Below are 7690 nucleotides of genomic sequence, written 5' to 3'. Positions count from 1 at the left end.
ATCTCCTTAAGAACAAACAGGAGTCCAAATCTTTCCATCATTTACCTAAGGATGAAAAACAAGCTTTGCTTGATTTACAATCCGATACGTCAGTCCTTATTCGTCCTGCTGACAAGGGTGGGTCGGTTGTACTCATGGATAGGACAGCTTATGTAAATGAGTGTCATAGACAGCTGCTTGATAACACCTTTTACAAGAAACTCAGAAGTGACCCCACTTCCCAATTTCAGGATACTATCTTAACTGTCCTAGATGGCTATTTAAGTTCTGGTCAGATAACCAAAAAAGAACATGACTTTTTGGCTATTCAACACCCTAAAATTGCCACCTTCTATACTTTACCTCCAGGGCGCCCTATTGTAGCGGGCATGGATGCAGTAACGGCCCCTCTATCTACTTTTGTTGACTTTTTTATTAGACCACTCGCAGAACAGCTCACCTCCTTTGTAAAGGACACCATCAGTATGATCTCTATCATTGAATCTCTTGATCCTCTCCCTGAGAATACCTTGTTAGTTACTTTTGATGTGGAGTCGTTATACACAAATATTCCACACGAGGGCGGTAATGAAGCTATGGAACATTTCCTTCTGCAACGTGACCCTAATGAACTACCTTCCAGTGCCTGCATTATAACATTCGCTGAAATAGTACTCACACATAACTATTTCATGTTTCTAAATGATTTCTTTATTCAGACAAAGGGTACTGCTATGGGATCCCCCATGGCTCCTAACTATGCTCATTTGTATGTGGGTTACATGGAGAAACAGTCTATTTTCAATCCTCTCCCCAATTTTTTTTTTGCCTAACATCATTATTTGGAAACGGTATATTGATGATATTTTTGCTCTATAGAGGGGTGATGCAAAACACCTCCAGGCATTCCATGCTTTTCTTAACTCCTGTTCTGAACATTTGAGCTTTACTATGCAATCTGATACACGTCAAATCAGTTTTCTTGATCTTCTGATCTTGTGTGAAGATAATGTTCTATACACTGATCTTTACAGGAAACCTACTGATCGTAACAGTTTGTTGAGGGCTGATAGTTGTCATCCACTTCCCTTGAAAAACAGTTTGCCCTACAGCCAATTCTGTCGAATCAAAAGAATTTGCAAAAAACAATCAGATTTCGACAGAAATATGGCTGAGACGCAAAGAAAATTCAAGGAGGGGGTACAAAAATGATCAGATTAATTTTGCCTTTGAGAAAATTCAAAACAAAACGAGACATGACCTTTTTCAAGGTCAGTCTCGCAAAAAGACGCATCCTTGCATTCTAACTACCCGCTATTCAAAGTGCTCTGAACAAATTGGCCCATTCTAAAATCCGAAGACAATCTCGGAAATGTGTTTTCGGACCTTCCCTTGGTCGTATTCTCGCGGGGAAGAAATCTCAGAGACCAATTGGTAAACTCTGATTTCCCACCCCCAAGATATTCCTGAACAACGTCTATTTGCGCCCCTACTGGATGGAAATTACAAGTGTAATGGCTGTGCTCAATGCAATGGCACTTACAAATGTAGATCCTTCAAACACCCACAAACAGGGAAACAGATCCCAATCAAAGGTGTTATTACGTGCTCCACTAAGGCAGTTATTTATCTTATAACTTGTCCTTGTGGTAAAAAATGATGTGGGTAAAACTAAGCGCAAATTAAAAGTACGTATCTCAGAGCATCGTAGCACCATTAGGTGCAAAAACTTGACTCAAACTTGACCACTCATTTTCGTCTCTGCGTTATATTGGCATCGAACATGTCACCCTCCCTAGGAGAGGGGGTGACCTTGATAATGTATTGTTAAAACGAGAGGCTGCCTGGATCTTTAACTTAAAGACCCTTGCTCCCTTCGGTCTCAACGTAGACTTTGATCTGAAGCCATTCTTGTGATTATTGTGACTTTGCCATTGTAATTGTTTATAAGCTTGTGTAGTCTAAAATGAATCTATGACCGTATGCTATCCATTTGTTTTTTGTATGGTGTTCTTTGTATGCCATTTTTTATATTTGAGAATTAACCAATGATATTAGGCCACATTTGGCCATGATTACAGACACCTGTCTGTCTTTTGACACTATATAAACGAGTCAACCCGCAGTGTTTGTGATTATACCCTGATGAAGACAGCTTGGCTGTCGAAACGTTGGACATTACATTTTTGCATCTGAGCTCCTAGAGTGTGCGGCTCTCCTTTGTTTTCAAATGCCTCGCCTGGTTCACCAACTACTTCTCAGATAGAGTTCAGTGTGTCAAATCGGAGGGCCTGTTGTCCGGACCTCTGACAGTCTCTATGGGGGTGCCACAGGGTTAGATTCTTGGGCCGTCTCTTTTCTCTGTATATATCAATGATGTCGCTCTTGCTGCTGGTGATTCTCTGATCCACCTCTACACAGACGACACCATTCTGTATACATCTGGCCCTTCTTTGGTCACTGTGCTAACAAACCTTTGAACGAGCTTCAATGCCATAAAACACTCCTTCCGAGGCCTGCAAATGCTTTTAAATAGAAGTAAAACTAAGTGCAAGCTCTTCAACCGATTGCTGCCCGCACCTGCCCGCCCGACTAGCATCACTACTCTGGACGGTTCTGACTTAGAATATGTGGACAACTACAAATACCTAGGTGCCTGGTTAGACTGTAAACTCTCCTTCCAGACTCATATTAAACATCTCCAATCCAAAATTAAATCTAGAATCGGCTTTCTATTTTGCAACAAAGCCTCCTTCACTCATGCTGCCAAACATACCCTCGTAAAACTGACTATCCTACCGATCCTTGACTTTGGCGATGTCATTTACAAAATAGCCTCCAACACTACTCAGCAAATTGGATGGCACAAACTGAAAACAATCACTGAAGCTGGAGTCTTATTTCTCCCTCTCTAACTTTAAGAATCAGCTGTCAGAGCAGTTTACCGATTACTGTACATAGCCAATCTGTAAATAGCACACCCAACTACCTCACCCCCATATAACTACTTAACCTCTTGCACCCCAGTATCTCTACATGCACATTATCATCTGCACATCCATCACTCCAGTGTTAATGCTAAATTGTAATAATTTCACCTCTTTGGCCTATTTATTGCCTTACCTCCCTACTCCTCTACATGTGCACACACTGTACATAGATTGTTCTATTGTGTTTATTGACTGTACGTTTGTTTATGTGTAACTCTGTGTTGTTTGTTTTTGTCGTTCTGCTTTGCTTTATCTTGGCCAGGTCGCAGTTGTAAATGAGAACTTGTTCTCAACTGGCCTACCTGGTTAAATAAAGGTGAAATAAAATAAAATAAAAATAAAAATGAAAGGGTCTCTCAATAACAAAAACATGACCTGCTACAGTCCCAGGTCCACTGAAATGCTGCTCTTAAAGTCCCACCACAATCTTATTTTCAGCCAAATGGTGGACCAGTTAAGAAACATTTAAAAACACGCACAGACAGGATTCTTTATAAAATGTTATTCTATGCTGTGCTGGCTCCGTCTGTAGTCATGACTTCTTGCTGTCCATGCTTGAGGGGTGGCAGTGGACCCCCGTCTAAGGGGAGGGTGCAGGGGGGCTGCCGCGGGCTGCGCTGCGGGACAGGCTGCGCAGCTGCCTGGTGGGGCCCCTCCTCCGCTGGAATCGGCCCCCTGGCTCTCCAGACCCTCTGAGTTTTCCACCATCTCCTGGATGAGAGGAGGCATGGAGCCTGGGATCTCCATCTTCAGAGTGATCACTCGGAGATCACTCTGAAGATGAGGAGAAGGAGGGCGGGATAGCACTTTGTGACATCAGCTGATGTAAAAAGGGCTTTATAAATACATTTGATTGATTGATTGATCGATTGATTGAAGGGAGAAAGAGAGAGAGAGGATCAAGACAGGCCATGTGTTGTGTTCCAAAAAGTTCTACCACTACAGCAAAATGTCGTATGTAAGAACCTAAATATTTATCTTCAAATCCATGAAATAGACATACAGTGCATTCGGAAAGTATTCAGACGCCTTGACTTTTTCAACATTTTGTTACGTTACAGCCTTCTTCTAAAATTGATCAAATAGTTTTTTCCCCCCTGACGGTCTACACACACACGCACTCACACAGTGGTTAGCAGCCCCACTGACTGCACCACACTGACTGGACCCAGGTGTTCATCCTGCTAGCTAGCTAGTAGTAAAATCATACAAGGAGCTAGCCATTGGTAAACAAGGGGCTTTAGGAGTGCATCTGAAGAAATAGATAATGCTGCATCAAGCATGGAGCCCCTTTACAACTCCCACACTTTCTTTCAAAGAGAATAATTGTTTTTCTCTTTTCTTAGATTACCTATAATATCATTCAAAGCTGGTGATTGAAATTTGAAGCAATTAGTGAACTTGATTACAGAGGTGAAATCAAACAGAACACAAGACAATTTAGGAAATGAGGGAGACATAGAAAAAAACTTCTGAGATCTTAAGTTCCAGTGTTCTGAGACCTTAAGTTCCTGACCTTAGTTCCAGTGAAGGGAAATCTTAACGCTACAGCATACAATGCTGACGATTCTGTGCTTCCAACTTTGTGGCAATAGTTTGGGGAGGGCCCTGTCCTGTTTCAGCATGACCATGCCCCCGTGCATAAAGCGAGGTCCGTACAGAAATGGTTTGCTGAGATCGCTAGGAAAGAACTTGACTGACCTGCACAGACTTGACCTCAACTCCATCGAACACCTTTAGGATGAATTGGAACACCGGCTGCAAGCCAGGCCTAACCTCATTAATGCTTGTGGCTAAATGGAAGCAAGTCCCCACAGCAACATCGAGTGGAAAACCTTCCCAGAAGAGTGGAGGCTGTTATGGCAGCAAAGGGGGGACCAACTCCATAATAATGCATATGACTATGGAATGAGATGTTTGACGAGCAGGTGTCCACATACTTTTGGTCATGTAGTGTCCCTTAGTGAAACGCATGCAAAATGTGGCAGAGATTTAGGAGGGATTATCATCTGTTGTAAAGAAGATATTTCAAATTATACCACAGCAGAGAGAAAGATAAATACATTCATTTGGCTAAAGACAAAAAAGAAAATTGTCCACTCAGATCGAGACATTTAAATGTTTGCGACATCTAAAAAAATCTAAAAAAGGTGAAAAATTAAAAATGATATATATATTTTTTTTTTTATACCTAAAGGAAAAATGGGTTGGCAAAGAATGTTCAACTGCAGGTACACAACCCTGGCTCATTGCAAGCAACAGGCAGAATTTATGTAATGCGCTGTTGCAGTTTATTGTTGGATTTCTTAAAATGCTACTAACAGGACATTACATGCACCTGCGGTCTATATCTTTTTCTTTTTGGACAATATATTTATTGGCATTTCTTTTCTTACAATTTAACAATCAGAAAAATATGACACAGATAATGCCCCGTTATTCCTTCCACCTACACAAAACACCATGCTACATGGGGGCACATTGTGCAAAACCCTTCCCTCCCCAACACAGGAACACCTCCCTCCCCTCTACCGGTATTAGCTTCGCTGATTAACAACAACAAAAGAAACAGAATGACCTTCACATTCCATGCTAGAAAATAAATTATTCAACACAAAAACAAATAATACTAATACATGAATGAAGAAAGTAGTAATGAGGCAGCTAAGGTGACGTCTCTAGAAACTGCTGAAAGTCCCCCCAGACATCAGTAAATTCAAAGGGTTTATTACGTAAATTGTATGTTATTTTTTCAGATAGAATATAGGAAGTTAGTTATTTTAGCCACGTCTACTTGCCCTTCTGTTTGCAAACTTCAATTCATATATTTAACGTGTTTTTAATTAAAGGATTGTTTATGAGACCTAGCAAAGCTTTAGGTGGGCTAATATAAGGTATAGATGTCAATGTTGCAAGGGCCAGACCTTCCTCCTCTATCTGTCTCCAAGAGGGTGAACTTGTTGTTGTATCTTGCCATACCCACACAGCCTTTAACTGAGACGCCCAGTAATACAACTAGAAGTCAGGTAGAGTAAGTCCTCCTTCTGAGTATGGTTTGCATAAAGTTGTGTGTTTCACTCTGGGGGGGGGGGGGGGGTGAAGAAACCTTCATATTAAGTTGTTTGAAAAAAAACTTTGGGAATAGGAAAGGGAAAGGTTTGAAAAAGGTACAAGAATTTTGGTAATATATTCATCTTTACACAATTGACCCGCCCAATAAGAGAAATTGGTAAATCCCGCCATCTATCCAATTCTTCCCCAACCTTTTTGAGAAGTGGAGTTTAGTTCAGTTGATATGTCTTAACCATTTCAGAGGGAATTTGCAATCCAAGATGTCATTTTCTGTGGTTTCCAAGAAAACGGCTGGTCTAAGATTGGGTTCTGCAAAGCTGCCCTGTTAAAAGGCATAATTATACTCTTCGATAGGTTTATTTTATATCCTGAAAAGGTCCCATATTCTTTCAGGATGTCAATTAATGTTCGGAGTGAAATTTCTGGTTTAGTGAGGTAAAGAAAAATGTCATTGGCATATATCGAGACCAGATGTTCACACCCACCTATACGAACACCATGGATGGATGGATGAGATCTTAAAGCTTCTGCCAGTGGCTCTATAGCCAAAGAAAAAAGGAGCGGACTAGCGGGACAACCCTGTCTTGTGCCACGTGATAGGGAGAACTGTAAGGAAATGTTTCTATTAGTCAGGATCTGAGCTACCGGACATTTGTACAGTAATCTAATCAGACCAACATACTTAGGTCCAATATTCATCCTCTGTAGAACTTCAAACAGGTCGTTCAATTCTATGCGGTCAAAAGCTTTTTACGCATCTAATGAAGCCGCCACTACAGGTTCTTGGTCATTCTCTACATAATGCATAATATTAAATCATCTTCTGATATTATCAGGAGATGAGTGGTTTCTTACAAAGCCTGTTTGGTCCATATCAACCAAGTCCGGAAGAACCTTATCCAGTCTAAGAGCTATGAGTTTCACTAGAATCTTATATGAAGTGTTCAATAGAGATATTGGTCTATATGACCCACAAAGCAGAGGATCTTTCCCAGATTATAACAAAACTGTGATCAGTGCCTGTTCAAGTGTGTCTGGGAGCTTTTCTGTCTCTATGGCATAATTAAACATACTGCAAAGAGGCTCAATTAGTTTGGGTAAAAAGGACTGATAGAATTCAATAGGGAATCAGTCTAACCCTGGTGATTTTCCCCCAGCAGTGTTGAAAATGGATTCCCTAATTTCCTCTGAGGTAATCTCTTTCTCCAAGTGCTCTCTATCCTCATCAGTTAAAGGTTGTAAATTGAGTTTGTTCAAAAGCTTATGCATTGTGGCAGGGACATCCCCTTCAGACTTGTACAATGTTTCGTAAAACTCCCTGAAGACTAGATTAATTTCCTCAAGACTGTGAACAACTGTGTTATTGGGTAGCTTAATAGAGCTATTAACTCTACTAGCATCCTCTCGCCTTATCTGCCAAGCAAGCAACTTTCCTGCTTTATCTCCATGTTCGTAGTAGTTTTGTTTTGTTCTCCTAAGAGCATTTTTCACTTTATGGGTCGTCAGGGTGTTATATTCCAATCGCTTTGAGTCAAATTTTTGTAGAGTTGAGTCGTCATATGTTACACTATGTTCATTTTCCAGATCTCTAATTTCATTCTCCAACTAATTTACTTGAGCCTTATACATCTTACGAGCACCTGAACTAA

Source organism: Salvelinus alpinus, chromosome 36 (genome assembly GCF_045679555.1).
Source record: "Salvelinus alpinus chromosome 36, SLU_Salpinus.1, whole genome shotgun sequence".
NCBI classification, from domain to species: Eukaryota; Metazoa; Chordata; class Actinopteri; order Salmoniformes; family Salmonidae; genus Salvelinus; species Salvelinus alpinus.
The sequence above is the reverse complement of the archived record's forward strand: the minus strand, read 5'-3'. Positions refer to the sequence as shown.